The sequence below is a fragment of the Podarcis vaucheri genome, assembly GCF_965113315.1.
Source record: "Podarcis vaucheri genome assembly, chromosome: 2".
NCBI lineage: Eukaryota > Metazoa > Chordata > Lepidosauria > Squamata > Lacertidae > Podarcis > Podarcis vaucheri.
Window position 1 is genome coordinate 101,995,610 of NC_138760.1, and position 19,388 is coordinate 102,014,997.

The window sequence follows — 19,388 nt, forward strand, 5'->3', positions numbered from 1 at the left end:
CACTATTTTGGGGTGAGGTTTCCCCACAAAAGCTCAACAATTTTTGGGGGTCTTCCAAAAAAAAGCTGTACAACTTTGTGGGTGTCAGGAATTTTTACTTTTTGAAATATGGCAACCCTATTTTTGGCTCAGCTGTATGATTCAGAACATTTCCCTTTCCTTTTCAGTCTTGTTCTATAGGTCACTCATAAGCCACTGATCCTCTAGTCCCATGTCTAATTTTTAAGTGACTGGTTTTTTAGCTCTTTATTTGAGTGAGTCACATCTGATGGTATATTTTATGATGATCAATGTGTCTTCTGCTCTGGGGTGGCCATATCTTGAAACACAAGTTGAAACATATTATTAAAGCAGTTGAGAGTTTGTTCCCATATATTTTTTCCCATCGTGGGTGCGTACACCTGTGTAAACCTTCAGTATGGAAGTTCTGCACACATGCCCATGTTTGAAAGCTGCAGTGTATACCAGCTCCTACACAAGTAGAGTGGCAAAACAAATACCTTCTGTATGAGAATGTGCATGCATTTTCCTACACCCATGTAGGAAAAAATGTTACATATGAAATAGCCTTAGGTCCTTTTCAAGACTACTGTGATATTAAAAAAAAAAAAATCCTCATTTTTTCCTTTTAAAATATTTGCTCTCCTGCTCTGTTACTCACTATATGTCACTTTGCTTTTTTCACTTTTATGTAATTGTTATGAGATCTGCAAAATTACTTTATTATTCTAGTGAGTTTCCGGATATGAATCACCCTAGAGGCATTTTTGTTTGTTTGTTTTTGTATGACCTATCTTTGCTACTAGCAACTAATGACTCCCTTGTCCTAACCTTTAAATCTGACGCTCACTCCCTTATCTGGGGTGACTAGTGGTTCTGCATGGACACCTGAATTGTAAACTGAATCTGCCCTACATATGGGTTGCTTCTGGTCTCTCTCTGGCCTTAGAGAGTTAATAGAACTCCCATATGTAGTCAGTGATCAAGGATAATGGGATTTGTAGCCCAGCAACATATGAAAGGCACCAGGTTGGGGAAACCTGGTCTAAACTATGGTTTGTTGAAACATGCCAATATCAACAAACTGTAGTTTAAACTAACCACGGTTTGTCACTTTTTGGATGTAATACCCCAACTGGAATTTGTTTAAAACAGGAATTGGATGCTTTTAATCTTGCAGTTTGTCAGAGGAGGGGAAGCAAGGTTGGTATGTATGGGCCTCAGGTTTGAGCACATTCCTTTAAATGTTGCTAAACTATGGTTCGGTGTTGATATCCAAACTGGGTTGGTGACAGAGGGAGACAGATCAACAGCCTTTTCTGTAATAGCCTCAGGATTTTAAAACATTTTTTGGAATGATTTCAGAACAAGAAAAGTTGTTGAAATCTTGGGAGAATTACCCTTTTCTTGGGGAAACTAGCCTCCTGGCATCCACAAGAACTCTGTATAGTGGTACTCAGGTTACAGACGCTTCAGGTTACAGACTCTGCTAACCCAGAAATAGTACCTCGAGTTAAGAACTTTGCTTCAAGATGAGAACAGAAATCGCGCGGCGGCAGCAGGAGGCCCCATTAGTTAAAGTGGCACCTCAGGTTAAGAACAGTTTCAGGTTAAGAATGGACCTCCAGAACGAATTAAGTTCTTAACCTGAGGTACCACTGTACCTGCTTCAGTGGATGATAAAATATTTCTGATTCTCTGTTGCTGTACGTGTGTTTCTGTGTTGTCATGTGTTGTGAATAAATTTCTCAGCTGAAAATTTGGAATACATACTTTCTAGCTGTCTGCAATTGTGATGAGGGACTATTTCAGATATTAAGAGAAAGCCCGTGACATGTGGCAGGGAATATTCTGTGAGCTCAAATTTATTCTTGGTTGTTCTGTGTCAGCGTGTCTGATTATCCGAAATGCTGTACATTTCTTGAGTGAGTCTTCTATGGGCTGGACTTCTGTTTTTATAAAACTAAGTGATTTTGATCTCTTCTATATAGATTGGAAGTACTGGGGAATCTCATCTGGTCAGTGCTCGTGGACTGTCCAGCTCTAATGGATAAAATTCTAGGGCTTCTCTATTGGAACTCATGAATTTATCAGACAGTTTTCTATTAGGTTTCTATTAGGTTTCCCTTAGAGTCTAACTAGATACATTACTGGCGACATGATTCCAGCATGTCCGAGGCATTAGTGGTGACATGATGCCAGCGTGTCGCGGACACTAATAGATTTGAACTTGCTTCTGTTTAGACATCACTGGGAAACCATTTTCTGCACATGAGCCACAAAACCTTTTCACATGTAGATTCTTTTTAAAAAAATAAATAAATTTGTGTGTATACTCCTGTTTGAAATAAAAAGGTTTAATTATGTACAAGAAGATGTGACACATTCTATTTTATACTAGTACGTATATACAGCAGCAGTTGCTAAGGTATGCTCACTTAAAAAGGACAGTGTACCTTTAGGTTTTGCACGCACGCACGCGTGTGTGTGTGCGCGCGCGCACACACACACACACTAAATACAGCACCACGAAGTTTGCCACAAACCCTGAGTTTACTTACATAATCTGAGCATTGGCTACAAGATTAATATCTTCCTATGTTGATTTGAATATCCGTAAGATTTTGCCACATTTTTTTGAGAGGCAGGCAGACACCAGAAAAGAACAGCTGCACTTCCTCTCCTCACATTTCCGTGCTTCATTTGAAGTGGGTCAGAAATGTGGTCTGCTGATGTTGGGGGGGGGACCCCTCCCACTGCATTAAATGAGTCAAAGAAGCATTGGGGGGGGGAGTGCAAGCCACTGTTGCTTTCTTTCATGAAATTTTGTATCTCAAAAATTCTAATTTCGGAGCTGAAGCCTTGTGGGGCTATAGCCTAGTGGTTTTGTGTGCATAAGATCCCAGCTAGGAGAGCTAAACGGAGGAAACTGCCTAATACAGTGGTACCTCGGGTTAAGTACTTAATTCGTTCCGGAGGTCTGTACTTAACCTGAAACTGTTCTTAACCTGAAGCACCACTTCAGCTAATGGGGCCTCCTGCTGCTGCCACGCTGTCGGAGCCCGATTTCTGTTCTCATCCTGAAGCAAAGTTCTTAACCTGAAGCACTATTTCTGGGTTAGTGGAGTCTGTAACCTGAAGCGTATGTAACCTGAAGCATATGTAACCTGAAGCGTATGTAACCTGAAGCATATGTAACCTGAAGTACCACTGTACACCCCCCTCAAAAAAACACAAACCTGGTATGAGGGGGGCATGGACTGTTTTCCCTGCTTCATGTAAAGTTGTGGTTGTATTACTAATTGTTACTCCATTCTCACCATGAACAGAACTCTGAACTCTTAAAAAATCAGTCTTTTAAATCTCTGTGTGTTTTTTGTAAAGTGTTTGTGACCCTCAATAAGATTTTCTAGAAGTGCAAAGTTTTATCTTTTAAAAAGGCATAGTGACCTTCATAGTGTAGCAAATTTACATTACAACTATATTTGTAAAGTCTGCTATTTTGCTCATTTTCCTTTAATAAAATAATATCTATTAACTGTATGATATATATTTTTGTCTGTAGCAATATGCTGATGATATATGTATGTTTTCTGATGTCTTAGTAGTTAGACTGGAATGATGACAGAAAGACCTGGGGTAAAAATTCTCCTGTTAAAATGGTGACTATTTGAGTACCAATTCGATATGAATATGACCCAAATTCAGCCTATTGGGGGCTAAGAAAGAAAACTGTGAAATACCTTTGCACCCTTTGTTAACAGAAGTTAGTGCTCTGCCCCATGCTGAAGCAAAGGGGTGATCTGGGACACTGCCTCTTTTTCAAACAATCATAAAAGATATTCCAGATGATGACTGGGCATAAATCATTGTGTTCCTTGTAGATCACTGCTTTTGTTTTATATTTTTCTTTAAAACATTAATGAGCATTTCAGGTCAGAAGGAGGAGGAAAAAAGTCTCTGCATTTTGATCACATTTTGTAAAAATGTTATTGCTTATGCATGTGCTGCATTGGCTTGCATTTGTATTACAGGAGTATCTTTTTTTTGTACATTGGTATTAACAATGCAAACACTCTGAAATGCTAATAGCACTAGTAAGCTTTTAATTCCATGGAATTTATTGCTTGCTGTATTTCCATGAATTTATAACGCTTTGATTCTTAAGAGCCCCATTTAATCAATTTTGCCTGGCACGGAACATAATAAACAACTTGCGGGTGCTAAAGTGCCACATGGGGGAGGACGGCTAACAAGAAAGTTAAATGCTTCTGCCACTAGCAGTTTCTCTGCTGTATTTTTCATGAGCTGCTGCTACCAATAATGTACTTTACTAGCTTTACAGTAGTGGTTGGACACAATGACAAACTAAACAGCATTCCGGCACTGTAAACACCCAAAGCAGCACCACTTTGTGCAGCTGCAGCTTTTATGTCATCATCCCCTTACTTTTTAATAATAATCTCTCTCCACACTCGCTTCTCTGTATGATCTACCGGAAGGAATAGCTACTGGTGAAGCAAAAACAAAACCAAATCATAAAAAAGCAATAACAGATTCTCTTTTAAAGTGCAGCTGTTGTTTGTTTGTGCTGCTTGACCATAAAAGTACAAAAGATAGTAATAATAGGGAGGAGGAAGGGAGAAACCAGATTACCGTGTGCTATAAAGCAGAAAATACCATTTGATTTTCCAAACTGAATCAACTTTGTATAATTGTCCTTTTAATTATCCCTAGCGGCCCATGAAATTTGCAAAACAGAACATTTAAGGGCTTGATTTAGTTATATGGTGCACTTTGGTAATGGTCTTAGTAAATATTGTTTAGTAGGAAAGCCAAGCTGAAATTTCTCAGTCTTATAGTGTCACTGAAAGTTCATAGCAACTGGTGGGTCACAACCTGATTCATGGTGGGTCGCAACTGGAGCACTACCACCATGCAGATATTTGGTAAAAGATTAAGAAAGGGGTCCCCATATGCATGCTTGGGTTAAAAAGTAGATACTGAGTCCGAAAAGGCTGAAGATACCTGGCCATAGAGGACTCAGTTGTCAGGGTGCTAGAACTTTATTTTCTCTCTTAAACTAAGAACAGAACAGCAACAGGAAACTCCTGACTCCACCCAGATATAACTTAAATACAGTGCCATCTAGTGACTAAGCTATATGATGACACTGTCCATACATCTTCTAAAGCTGGTTCTACAAGACTGGAGCTAACTCAATGATGAAAATGCAGAGCTTGCAAGTGAAGTTGTCTCTTCCAGGTTTGCTTTTCAGGGATGAATTTGCTCCCCCACCCCATCTGTCCAGTGAATAAGTGATTTGTAGTATTTCCAAGATAGATTCAGATTGCAGAAATAAAATGTTTTGTGAGTAGTTTTCTCAGTTTCTGGGTTTTTGGAAGAAAAATATGCTATATCTCTGCAAGCTAATAAATCACTTTAGTATGTGGTTTGGGTGTTAATTACAACATGAGGTTGCAAGAAAGCTGTATTTCCAATAAAACTCTTCCAAGCTTAAATCAGGAGCTCACTGGAAGTCCAAAATGTCCATTACATGAAAAACTGAAACCAAACATATAAAGTATACACTGCAGTTTTGAAGCCGCTCTTCTCTGTCCATGTGAAAATAAACTTGAATTCTCACCTCAGAAGCAAATAAGAGAAGGTGAAATTTGCTGAAAGATAGTTTTACTCCTTTCTAAAATTGGAAACACAAAGTGGAAGGTTAATAAGAAGAAAACCCTCTGAAGCTAGTGGTTAGGCTAACATTTAGCCTCCCAACTGAGGAGGGATGAAGGAGCTGAGCCAAAACAATCACAAAGAAACCAATCAGATCACTGTAGGCATTCTTGTTTTCAAAGTTGGTAGGAAATGGTTTTCTAAGAAAAATTGAATTGATGTTCTTTCTTTCCCTTTAGGAGCCAGTTTTCTGATCTCCAGTTAAGATGATAAACCTAACTGGACTCTAATTTCTGGTCTACAACTCAACAGTATTTTTATATATGTTGTCAGTTTCTATTTCTGCTGCACAACTGCATAGCAGTAGTGATGGCAGTTATTTAAAATATCACACACACCCCTGATTCATCCCTCACCTTTTTCAGATCTTCTTTTTGGAGAGAGAGAAAAGTTTTTGTGGATGGACTTGCCTCCTTGTATGTTTTTGTAGCTCTCTGTAAATTTAGTGTGGTAGTTAGCATTAATTGTGATATGTAGCTATAACAAGTGGAGTATACCACAGAGTGTTTTACAGTGGTGCCTCGCAAGACGAAATTAATCCGTTCCGCGAGTCTCTTCGTCTTGTGGTTTTTTTGTCTTGTGAAGCACGGCTATTAGTGGCTTAGCGGCTATTAGCGGCTTAGCGGCTATTAACAGCTTAGCGGCTTTAAGAAAAAGGAAACAAACTCGCAAGAACTCGCAAGACGTTTCGTCTTGCGAAGCAAGCCCATAGGGAAATTCGTCTTGCGGAACGATTCAAAAAACGGAAAACTCTTTCGTCTAGCGAGTTTTTCGTCTTGCGAGGCATTCGTCTTGTGGGGCACCACTGTATTCCATTTCTGTTTGAAGTGGAAGTAAGTTATCCAGTTGGTCACAGGCTGTGATTTGCCATTGCAGCAATCAGTTACCCCGACCCCTCATAGAACAAGGAAATCTTTCCTAGCAAGGCTTGTATTAATCTGATGCTTGAATGCATGCAAAAGTATATGTAAACAGATATTGTCTTTGAATTTTGCAATGTTCAAGACACTTTAAGCACTGTTCTGCAAATAAATTAAAACAGATGTGGTAGTAACACCTTTTACATAAAATGACCAGTGGAGCTTAATAGGCCAAATCGCTTCAGCATTGAGCACATGTTGATGGGTGCATATGCACACATGTCCATGTGTATGCATACACAACATTGTGCTGTTACCAATTTTAGATATTATACAGAGATTGAAAAGTCTATTAAGGGTGGAAGGGTAGATAGTGGCCACAATATCACAGGAGATATTCCCAAAGGGCAGTAAGTCTTAAGTCATTATGTCCTGTGTAAGCTGGTTCAGCACAGTAGGAGCCTGTGGGACTTAATACCTTTCAGAGCAGAATTTATGTGTTGCAAGTTGACCCAGCACTGCCGATACAGATGCTGGTATACAACGTTGCATCAGTCTAATTAATATTATCTTACACACTTATTGCCTGGGTTGTAATCTAGACAAAGTTGAAATCAATGAAACTTACAAATGCTTAACCTTGGCTGAATCATGCCCACAGTTCTTGCATGTGTTGTCCCCTGGCATAAAGTTGGTATGCCTGCCTCAGAGCTAATATTGTTTGTGATAAAACTCACTAAGATAGATGCTGCAGTGAAGGGCAACCTACTTCTTCCAGTTGTTTATCCTACAAGCATATTTATACAAACACTGCCGTGATGTTCTGTTTGTGATAAATATTTTTTGTCCAGTTAACTGTTTAGGGAAATATTATTGCAGAATAAGAGGCAGTTGCTGTGGAAAAACCTAGTATATGCTAAATATTAATTTCATGGGAATAGGACATTTTTTGTGTATCATATCACATCAGGTTTTGTAAATATGCTTATAAGCAACATAAACCAAGGTTACCTGTTTTTGGATTTGTTTTAAATGCACTTTATTTGCCCTTATAAAGTCTTATGTGATTGTGTTCTCATAACAAACTGAACATTTTCTTCTTTTGGAAAAAAAGTAGGACTGAGATGAACATGAAACACAGTACTAAGTTCATTTTCATAAATGCTTATTGGATGGTGTGGGAATGACTTCTTCCGGTCGGCTAAACGAGGTGGGGTAGCTGATGGGTCTCAAATCCTTAATTAGTTAGGGACTTGAATGTGAAGACCGGCTCTGGCAGATTGAGTGGATGAGACCTATAGTGGATTCAGTGGTCAAGAACGCGGTTTCTGCACATTCTGTAGAGGGAAGTGAGGGGCAGATGGGGTTTGTCAGCCTGGGAAGGAAGCCCATCTAAGATAAGGAAGCTCTGATCCTAAACCTCCTCTGGCTTGCAACTATGCTCATTCATGAGAAAGGCTTCTGGAGTAAACCCCAAAGAAAGATGCGTACAGGCAATCCCTGTTTGTGTGCGTTCAAAGAATGTGCACGGTCAAAGAATGTGCAATCATGCACCAGTGGGCCTTTTTCAGACCCAGAAGAGGGTGTAATGGGGCAGCATGGACTTATGCACACTCTGTCAGCATGCACTATGACCTGGAACGCAACGCCAAAGCAAATTGGGGCTTGCCTGTAGTCATTGCCTTGCAGGACATCTTTGGCCTTTTACTCCTCCTCCTGGCAACTCCTGCATCCAGGCTACTGCCAAACGTATTGTTCTGCTTTCCTTTGGACCACACCAGCAAGATCGAGACGAGGGTCTTGTCGTCTGGACAGCCCAGGACCTCCATACACACTGCCCAGACTTGCACCCCGGGATGCTAACACTGCAGTTTGACTTCACACCCGTAGGGGCACTCATGAGATAGATGGGTTCCAGCAGCAACAATTGGGTGGTGAATAAAGTTGCCATTTCTGTCTGTGCTTTGAAGTGTTTTCTTACAAGCAGAAATTCAACAACTTCAATTTCCCCTAAAATAGACGTGTACTGATGGGGAAACTCCTTTGACACAGGTAATAACAGCCCTAACTTCAAATAATTAACAGTGCTTTCACTTGTGTCCCTTCACTTGTGTTCACTTCTACCTAATTTTAAATTGCCTGCTGGACTTTAAGGCTCTTTATGATGGAGTTCATGGTATCAGATGTCTTGGGTCACACTTCTTGAGAAGTGTTTTCTTTTATACACTTTAGTTAAGTGAGACCTATGATACTGAGTCAAATTGATTTCTAAATAAAAATTACCTCAAGCTCCCTGTCTCCATGTTCAGCACTCCATCTTTCTTATAAGGAGGCTTATAAGTGCATTAAAGCAGTAAAAAATGTTAGAACAATTGTTAAAGTACAGTAAAACCAACAGCCATCAAAGCATATTGAAAGCCGGAAGTAGTAGGGCCACACTATTATGAAGTACAAGCTGCCTGTTCATAAGCTGTATCTCTCTGGTTGGGGTGGGGTGGGGAGTATTGCACTGTTTATGAAAGAGAAGCGCCATGGTGGAACTTGAGCTGGCAACCAATTCTATGGGCTTGGAGCCATTGCTGTAAAGGCTGTTCTCTTCTCCGCTTCATTCCTCAGTTCTTTGATGGAGGGAACGTCAAGCATTGGCTGTCCAGGTGATTTTAGCCCATGTAGGATAGGACTCTCAAAGTGTGCAAAGCTCAGAATACAAGTTGTTTAACAAGCCAACCACAGCATTTTGAAGCAGGTCTGGGAACTTAAGAGCTGCTTGTCATTGAGCTGTTGGTAGAAATAATGCTCTTGCTTGAGAGACAGTGAAGTCTAAATGTCATATTGGACTTGTACTAAATTAGGGGACTGTGCTTTTTAAAGAAAGAACAATAATTACTTGGAAGGCCTGTTGGAACAAAGATTAAGACAAAGCAATTTGCCCGCTATAACAGAAGACCAAAGCACAATATTAGAAATGCACAGTTGAATCTTGAATCCCTATGCATGCTGCAGAAAAATTCTTTTTATGATCTGGGTAGAGAGATTTGTTGTTTGCCATATTTTAGTGTGCTGTATCTCAGCTTGCCTGTTTATTAGAATCTATCTCTCTTCCCAGTTATGGGCTATGCAAACGTAAAAGTTTACATGTAAGCCTATTCCTTTCGGAATGTCTTGTCCTAGCAGTGGCATTGGCTGTTTAATCCAGAGCAGGTTCCAGCTTGTTCTGTCCTGTAATATGAAGGGAAGGCTGAGGGGTGGTGATGGCAAAATGATGCTTTTACTTTCCCTCCACTTTTCACTTTCCATTTTGAATGCAGTATTTTTTATGTGAACCCACATCTGGGATCATACATTAAACTTGTGCAGCTGGACAACATAACTGCAAATTCTATTACAGTTCATGTGATGAGTGCAACTTGTATACGCTTGCTGCCGTTTTTGAACATTTCTGTCCTGCCTTTTGGTCTACACCCTTGTGCAAATTAATTTAAACAAACAATGTAGTTTATTGTACAAAACTCACATTTTAATGGATATGACCTCCGCTATTTTTAAGCAGCATTTGAATACGATTTCGCATGGAGTCTATTAGTTTCGAACAGTCACTGTTGATTTTCGGATCCCTGTACCACACTTGAATCAGCGCCTGAATGATCTTCTCCATAGTTGTACAGTCTACAGCATGGAGGTAACTTTTGCATATAGCCCACACTTCTCAATGGGATTTACGTCCGGGGGATTCCCTGGCCAATCAAGTACAGTGGTACCTCAGGTTAAGTACTTAATTTGTTCTGGAGGTCTGTTCTTAACCTGAAACTGTTCTTAACCTGAAGCACCACTTTAGCTAATGGGGCCTCCTGCTGCTGCCGCGCCGCCGGAGCACGATTTCTGTTCTCATCCTGAAGCAAAGTTCTTAACCTGAAGCACTATTTCTGGGTTAGCGGAGTCTGTAACCTGAAGCGTATGTAACCTGAAGCGTATGTAACCTGAGGTACCACTGTACCTGTATTTGCTGCTTTGTCATGAATTTCTTCACCACTTTTGATGTGTGACAGGGAGCTAGGTCCTGCTGCAGTATCCCAGTACCGTCAGGATACCTCTTTTCCAGCTCTGGAATAACTCTCTTTCGTAGAACCTCAATATATTGTGGCGAGTGCATCATTCCTTCTATCGGCTGCAGGCTTCCGACACCATAATGATCAACTGACTTTTCGTGTTTGTTTTGAGTACAGGATTACGAGTAAGATAGAAAACATGCTTTGCTTCCATTAATTTGCACAAGGGTGCACAAGGAACCTCCTGATTACTTTTGACTTTTTGCACTCAGTTCTTCACCTCTGTCTTCTACATGCTAGATGAAGGTTTAATAATCTTTAATTGTGAACCATAGATCTATGGTGGAGGAAAGTTTCAAAATATATTGACGTTGTTTTAGGGAAAATATTGTACGTTTAGGCCAGGTATTTCTCTTTGCTTGGGGCACTCAACTCTGAGAGAGGGCTGTAACAAATAGCGGTATGTAGATTGCAGGAGCGGTCATGGTAATCAAGTGGTTAATGATGGCAGCACAGAAAGCCAAAACTCTATATGTTCTTGTATAAGGCAGTTAACTGATCTGGAAGAGGAGAAAAGAACTGGCCTTTTTAAGAGACAAAAAGGAACTTGTGATACTATCTGGAATACATTTCTAGAAAATGTTGTGAGTATCTTAGGGAATTTCTGCCAGTCTTCTTAATTAAGCCTTTTCTCTTTTTATCCTACATTTCCACTTTTTCTTCCTTCCTACTATTTATTCACTAAAAGCATGTGTCCTGTGCTACTAAAAGTACAGTCACGGAGTGTGCATTTACTAAATATAGCATCCAAACAAGACAGTTGTTTAGGAGAGGGAAGGAGAGCGGGATGGGTTTGTTGTGACTGATATTACTTAACTTTTCTGTTAACTTGCTACTCGGCAAAGATCAAATGTGGAGAACCAAACTTCACAACTCCACTATGGAAGTTTACTTCTATTTGTCACACTCTGCCGTAGACTCATAATTATTTTCATTTACAGATGGGGAACCTGAGTCACAATGCGTGACTCAATGCAAGGCCAAATGAGTTTTTCAGAGGAAACTCACGTAGAATAGGGAAGACATCAGCTCTTAAGAGTTCATTCAAAAGTACCCAGCAAAATAAACTGGATAAAAGTTAGTTTATCTGCCAAAGAAACATGAAGGACTAAGTCAACCCTGATGGGATCTGAGGTTCCAGCCAATCAAGGTATTTAAAACCTGATGCCTACTCCTAAGCCTTCCCCTGAAGCTTTCCTTGCTGCATAAGATATGAAGGAAATCTCCAGTCCTGCAAACTGATATTAAATTGGATACTCTTTCACCCTTCCTTGATAAGGTACAGCAACGAAAGATGCAGGGAAATTGAAAGCGGCTGTGAAGAAGAAAAAATCCATGTATTTGAATCTACCATAAAAATGGTTAAGATAGGAAGGAGGATTTTCAACACTGGTAGCAATAGCTTCATTGACGTGTTGCTGAAAATATAACTCTTTATTTCATATCCCTGCATACTTTTTCTTGTGAATAAAAATTGTTGATGGATGTATTTGCTTGTTCCACTTGCTTACAAATACCATTGCTATTCAGATACGTAGATTTTCACAACATGGCTGCTGTGGTGTGTAGCATGGCACATCACATAGTTCTTTCCCCATTGCCCTATGGAATACTTGCATGTTGGAATGGAAACACTTTGCACAACGAGAGACAACTTTGTTATGGACTTTTTCTTCAATAGAGTTCTGGAGCAGGATGACAGAAAAAACCACCTCATGCAAGTCATTTCAAGGGACATTCATTTGATATGGGTAACAGATACCTGAGAATAAACTACTTGTGTGGGACACTCTCAAATCACAAACATGTTCACAGCAGCCGAAAGAAAACAGCACTCAAAGGGATAGTTTCTTTATAATGCTTCGATCTTAAAAGCACAACAATCTTTCATATCTTCATGCTAAAAAAAAACTGACTTCTGGAGTGAATGACGCTCTGTGATAGGTTTGTTCTTACCCTATTCATGTCCCTAAAACTAGAAGTTTGCTTGTACAATTCTGTGCTGATATGTGTTTATTTTCTTTAGCCTGTTTGCTGCTAACCATGGCTATGTTCACCCAGACAGTTGCTTAAAGGTTTAGTAAGGTAGTGAACACTTTTCTGTTCTAAGATAGGGAGGTACAGCTAAGAGGGAATGGAACTTTTGCAGCTGTTCCTGAACTTTGTTTCTGAGATGCTTCTAGTGTTGCTGTCAGTGTGTTCTGGTGTTTACCTTGACACAATTGGTGTGAAAGTGTGAAAGGGCTTTGAACACACTTAGAAAAGTTGGAAATTTATCTCAGCATAGAGATACAGTGATAGCAAATGCTCAGCTGCCGATTTCTCCCTGCCATACATCTAAAGGCTCTGTCCTTTAAAACAAATGGCATCATGTTAGGCAGATTTTCAGTCTAGCTAGGGAACTCAGGCTGGTGAAGAGTAAGGCTTGAGACAGTGTGGAGAATTTTAACCTGATGATCCAAGCTTGTTTGAATTTTTTTGATACAGTGGTGCCTCGCAAGACGAAAAGAATCCATTCTGTGATTCTCTTCGTCTAGCGGTTTTTTCGTCTTGCGAAGCAAGCCCATTGAAGGATTAGCACTATTAGTGCTATTAGTGGCTTTTAACGGCTTATCTGCTGATCGGATCAGCTGATAAGCGGCTTAGCGGCTTAGAAAAAGGGGGGAGGGGAAAAAACCAGCAGGAACTCGCAAGACATTGTCGTCTTGCGAAGCAAGCCCATAGGAAATTCGTTTTGCGAAGCACCTCCAAAACGGAAAACTCTTTCGTCTAGCAAGTTTTTCGTCTTGCGAGGCATTCGTCTTGCGGGGCACCACTGTACAAAGATTCATGCAATGGGTGGCACATCTGTGTTATAAGGGGACATTATTTCAATGCACTGCAATCGAGTTTGCTGTGGAGAATCCTTTACACTGGTGAAAACAGTAGAGTGGGTGATGAATATTGCTTCTCACAAAACCCCATAAGGCAGTATTTTATTGCTGTTTTTTCTTTAAATAATACAAAAGTAGGGAACCTGAGATGACAAAGAGATGTAGAATAAGTGGCCATCATGTTCAAACCACTTAGCTCTTCTTAGTTTGTATCCTAGATTCTCTACCCTAAGTGATTGGTGAATCTCTCACCATAGCTGGGGACTTAGTGTGGATAATAAGAGTCCCATGATATTGGGGAATAAGGATATTTATTGTTCTTCCATTGATGGACCTTGTTCTCCATAGTTGTGTGGAACTGGTAGATTGTTGAACATGTTGTGTATGCCACTAGGCAATTAATAGCTGTGACTAATCAGGTGAAAGGCCATTTTAGCAAACTATATTTCATATTTTAGTATGAAATACAGTATTACCTTTTCATCTTTTTCTAATATTGCTTTCCAATTCATTTAAAACACTTACCTTTCTTGATGCTGTGAGATGGTCAGACAGCAGACTGAAATAAATCAATAATAAATGGTGAGCAAAGAGAACTGCTCATGTGAAATATATTTTTTAAAGGAATTAAGTTAACATATGGTCAGCTGAGTGGTGCAGTTGGTTAATTGATTAATTAGATTTTCACAGCTAGAGCCCAAGCTTCAAAAATGGTTGGAGTAATGAGGGTAAAAGGTTTTGGTTTCTTCTGTGTGCCAAGTGGAGCTTTGTCCTCTTCACAAAACAAAAAAGAACAGCATTGAACTAAGAACTTTTTTATATATAAAAAAATAGTTAGACATTCTCCATTATTGGCAGAGTATTGGAGAACAGTTTGTGCACTGGCTAGCTGCTTTGAGTCCACTACTTTTTTGACACTTACCAAGGAAATAAGTTGCATGTCTTAAACCTGTGGATTGGAAATTCAATTCTGTTTCCCTTTTTTATATAGTGTTCTGGCTTTAAAATATGATGACGTTTTCTCCAACTTAAGCTTTGACATTGACTCAGTTAATATGTTACTAGACAATGCATTTGAGAAGGGGGCTGATGGGAAAAGAGGGAAGGAACCACCTGGGTTGTCAGAGTCCCCTGAAACATGTTTTGGGGAAGGAATTAACGTGATATAAGTTATGCATTGTGCCCTAGGCCAGAGGTTCATGGTTTCTTTACTTGAAATGCTCACTCTGGAAATGACCCTTTTAATGGCCTTTTTGCCATAGTTGATGCTGTGATAGTGAAACCACTTGAGTGGCCTGTGGTGGAAAAAGATACTGGAAGCTAGAATTCCCACTTTAGTAATTCAGTCATTAATTTTTTATGCAAAAGCAGCACTATTTCTACCAGGCCCATACGCTTGATACATGTCTGCACAGTTCTTGAGCTTTATGTTTTTGCTTTTCTCTTACAGACCCACTTCTATATTGTGTGGACGCATTATGGCTTATGCTGCCCTTGTATCGTTCTAGTGTTCTAAGAGATACTACTCAGAACATCATATCTACTATTCTACAAATTATAATTAATTATTATGTGGAAAAGCTACTTGAAACAGAACCTACCTGGCAGATTCCATAAAATATAGGGTGCCTAATGCAGATTAGTGCCTTCATCTGGAGAATTTCCACTCCCCTGCCACAGATTCTTAGGAGGGGCACAGAACTTAGCAAAGTGTATATAAGTGGGGAGCCCTTATACACATTACAACTGCTGCCTGAGGACTATTCCATGCTGTCTCTGTGTGGCAGTTGTAATATGTAACTGAGTAACGCACCTCATGATCCAGTGGGTGGGATACCTAGGGATAGCATGTTGCTATTTCCGCCTATTATGAAACCATGTATTTTGGATTTTCAGCCCAGGAAAGTGAGATGAGACAAATTGGTGGAAATCATATGGCACACACTCTCCTATGAGAAGCAGTAAACAACGCTATGATTGATTTTCAAGGATGCCACCCATATGATTTCCTTCCTATCTGAAGAAGCGGGTTCATAGTTTGCAGGTTCCCATCACTGAAGGCGCAAGTAGTCTTGGTGACATGGAGTGCCTTCCAACAGGCTGGTAGTCCAGCTACAAGTCTGTCTGGAAAAGGGTAGCTTGACTGCAGTTATTTATGCTCTGCTAACCTCAAGATTGGATCACAGCACTGCACTTTACATGGAGCTGCTTTTGAAGGCTGTTTGGGAGCTTCAGATAATTCGGAATGCAGCTGCCAGAGTACTGAAAGGTTTGATGCAAGCTGAGCATGTAACCCAAGTTTTGTCACAGCTGGATTAGGTGACTAGAGCTCAATTCAATGTACTGGCGTTTACCTATAAAACTCCTTACGGCTCAGAACACAAATAACTTCTGGAGCACCTGTCTCAGTATCAGCCTTCCCTAACCCTTAGGGCTTCATCTGAGGTTCTTTTTTCTGGGTCCCTCCTTTCAGGGATGTTTGGAAGAGGATGAAAAGGGAGATGGGCCTTTTAAGCTGCGGCTCCACATTTGTGGAACACACTCCCCAGTGAGGTCTTCCTGGAATCTTTGTGGACATCTTTTTAGCTCCAGATCAAATGACCTTTCCTGTAGTCTTTTCAACTGCACTGGTGGTGTTTGCTGTTTGTTGTGCTTGCTGAAGCTATTCGCTGTTGTTATTAGGGGTTACTTGTGGATTTTTATGGACTTCCTGTGTTTTTATTATAATGTATTTTACCTATACCTAAGGGGTACCTTTACCTTTTATGCTATTAAATATATTGTATGTCCCCTGGAGACCCAAGCTGATACGTCCACCTGGCTGCTGGCGCTGCTCACACTTTTGCCTCCTTAGCCTCAACTGCGATTCCAGGTTGTTCATTCTAAAATGTAGTATATGGAATGCCAGGGCCAAATGCTGCTTAATATGTTTTAGTTTTTTCATCACCTTTCCTACTACGTTAATACACATATTTTTATTGCAATGGAGAAACTTCCATTTTTTTTCACTGACTCAAATTTCTTAAATTGCATGATTATCTAATGTTGTAAAGAATGTTTTCCATACTATTGGCTGAACTTTTCTCTATGGGTTGGGAGCAAAGCTGCCCTTGCACTAGCAGAAAAAGCACCTTCTCTTCATGGAATGGTTTTTCCCCAATTAACAGAAGAGCTTGGCATGAAAAAGTGACCCCCAGATCCAGAGCAGTTCCTACGTGTGTGCAAGCCCTTGTGTGACACTTTGTATAAGATAATTCTCAGTATATTTTTATGGAGCACTTCCCTTCATATAGTACAGCAGCCAGTCTTTCTTCTTACCCTGATGCATTCAAGCAGTCTCCCGTTTGCTTTTCCACAAGAGTTCATGGAACAGCACTAGTGCATTTTCTCCTTCCATTCACGTTTCTTTGGATCCAAGCCCATTTGTTTTAAATATTGGATTTCCTCCCCCCGCCCCCCAGATCCCACTGCTAAGATTCATTGGACTGTTTCACTGTAGGTATGCATGTATGTGTGTACGTGTGTGTGATATATGTATATAATTGAAACAAATAAATCCAATAAAATACTTTCTGCATGAGCAGAATGCAAGAGCAGGAGCTCCACAATAATAACAACAATGATGATGATAATATAGATAAAATCGTTTTGTATTTGAATATATTGATGTATTATTTACCCCAACTGTAAAATTGAGCATTGTGTTAATGCATTTTATACGGATCGTGCTGCTCGATGAAATGGCTAATTTATTTTAGCATATACATAAATAGCTAGCAGTTTTCACCAGGACAAGCTAATGAAAATGATGTTATGAAATTGTCTATAGTATGAGGAGTGATGGAGTCAAGTTTATTATTGGTTGAGTACTAGGACGTTAGTGAACTGGCCATCATGTCTTTGAACTTTTGAACTGCTAGTTGTTTGTGTGATTCATTGATTTTGATATCTCCTTGTGTTAACTTGTCCTTTTATTCCTTCATCTATCCATCCATCCATTTATTTATTTATCTGTCTAGTTCTTGCATGCAAGGCAGTACAGAGAGAGAAACACAGGGGCTCAACTCCCTGAAAATTCAGTTGCTTGGAGAGAACCGGAGGCAGGTTTTGAAAGAACTCTGTACCAAAATTCTGGTTCAGGGTTCCATAACAAGAAAAGGGAGAATTAGTTTGAAGAGGCTTGATCTTGCAGGTGTCTGCTGTATTTGTATATTCTCTCTCCCCCCCCCCGTTTGCCCAGTTTGTTCCCCCTACCCCTAATTCCTCCCTACCGCCTGCTTCACATCTTCCACTACTTCTCAAGTCCCAACCTCCCTTATCTCCCTAGTGCCTGAAACACCGGGGGGAGGGGCCCCTCACTGAACCCTTTTGTCAGCTTCTTTTCCAGAGAATGTCTGCTTTGTCTCTCATTGTCTGATGACTTATGCTGACTGGTAATGCTACAAAATACTTTTAAACGACCTGACCTCATGTCATGTCTTCCTGGAAGGGTAACTGCTCCAGGCACCCTGCTTAGGTTGGGGAAAGACATGGGAACTCACTTGCCTGCCTCTACATGTGTGTGTGTTCTCCACACGCTCTCCCACCCCCAACCGCACTGACTTCAAATATGTAGATTTTATACTCAGCTTGCACCTCTAGATGCTAATCTCTTAGGCTGCAGTCTTCTGCCCTGTTCGATTGATTTCCTGGTCTTTCACGATTTCCAGAACTTAAGTGCTGTCTGTACATAAGTGTGACTGATGTCAGTGGAACATAACTCTCACATAAGAAGGCACAGGTTTGCAGCCTTCATGTGGGGAGAGTCTGCTTTTTCTGATCCTGGCAACTTACTTTGTAAGTGACATTGTGGTTTTGAAATAGCAATTGGTGTAAAAAGTGTGTCTTTTAGAATGCGTTCTTTTTGTGTGTTGGGGTGGTGGTGGGTTGTTTCTGGAGGAGCTGCTCGCCTGTCAAATGCTTAGTAGTGCTGCCTCTAATTAAATAACTTGACACCTGCCTTTACTGTTCCTAATAAAACGCTTTTAGCATGGAGAGCTAGCAGACTTGCATGTGCTTGCCCAACTCACACATCTAGTAAAGGTGAGGCTGTTCAGTGGCTATGCTTGGACTCTAACTAGCACCTTTGGTTTGTGCCTTTTAAAAAGATAGTCATTGTTAAACAACTGCATTGAATGTTCTTTATCCTGCTTAATAATTCCGTAGGGACTTTCAAAAATACTGGTTGTGCATCGTAATAATTAAGTTGCCATGCCTCTTGGTGGGATGCTTAAAGCTTTTCTCTTTTTTCCCTTTTTTTCTTCTTGTCATTAAAAAAAGAAGAAGTTGGGGGGGGACTTTTTAGAAAGAAGTTTGGAAGCTGGAAATGCTTGTTTCTTTCCTTTACCTCCCCACTCCCTCTTTTTTGTTTTCATTAAAAGAAGGCCTGTTTGAACTAGAGCACAAAAGTAGTGGGAACGGCTAAAAACAGGGCAGACACCAACACCATTAGCCGAAAGAGAGAGAGAGAGAGAAATTCCATTTCTTTGCAACTATGTTATTGTTTACTTTACCATACACATCCTAATATGGTTACCTCCCTGTCAAAGCGGCCGAGCCAGGGGCTGAGGGGCCCCCTCAGGGAGAAGCTTCTAACTGCTTCACAGACAATAAGAAACAAACGGCACAACTCCACAAAAGGCTTCCCGGAAAATAAGTGTCAAGTAAATCTTAAAGAACTCTGCCTCCTGACACACAGCTCTGTGTATGTAAACCTGCTTTATGCCACCGTGCAGCCCAAGCTGAGATGCGTCTGTTTGGAAATATGG

General features: G+C 40.3%; 1 protein-coding gene across 13 annotated transcripts in view; it reads left to right on the top strand.

Moving 5' to 3' along the window:
• The window catches only part of FOXP1 (forkhead box P1), a 543,747-nt gene that overhangs the window by 251,248 nt on the left and 273,111 nt on the right, over positions 1-19,388 (top strand). The window lies entirely within an intron of this gene.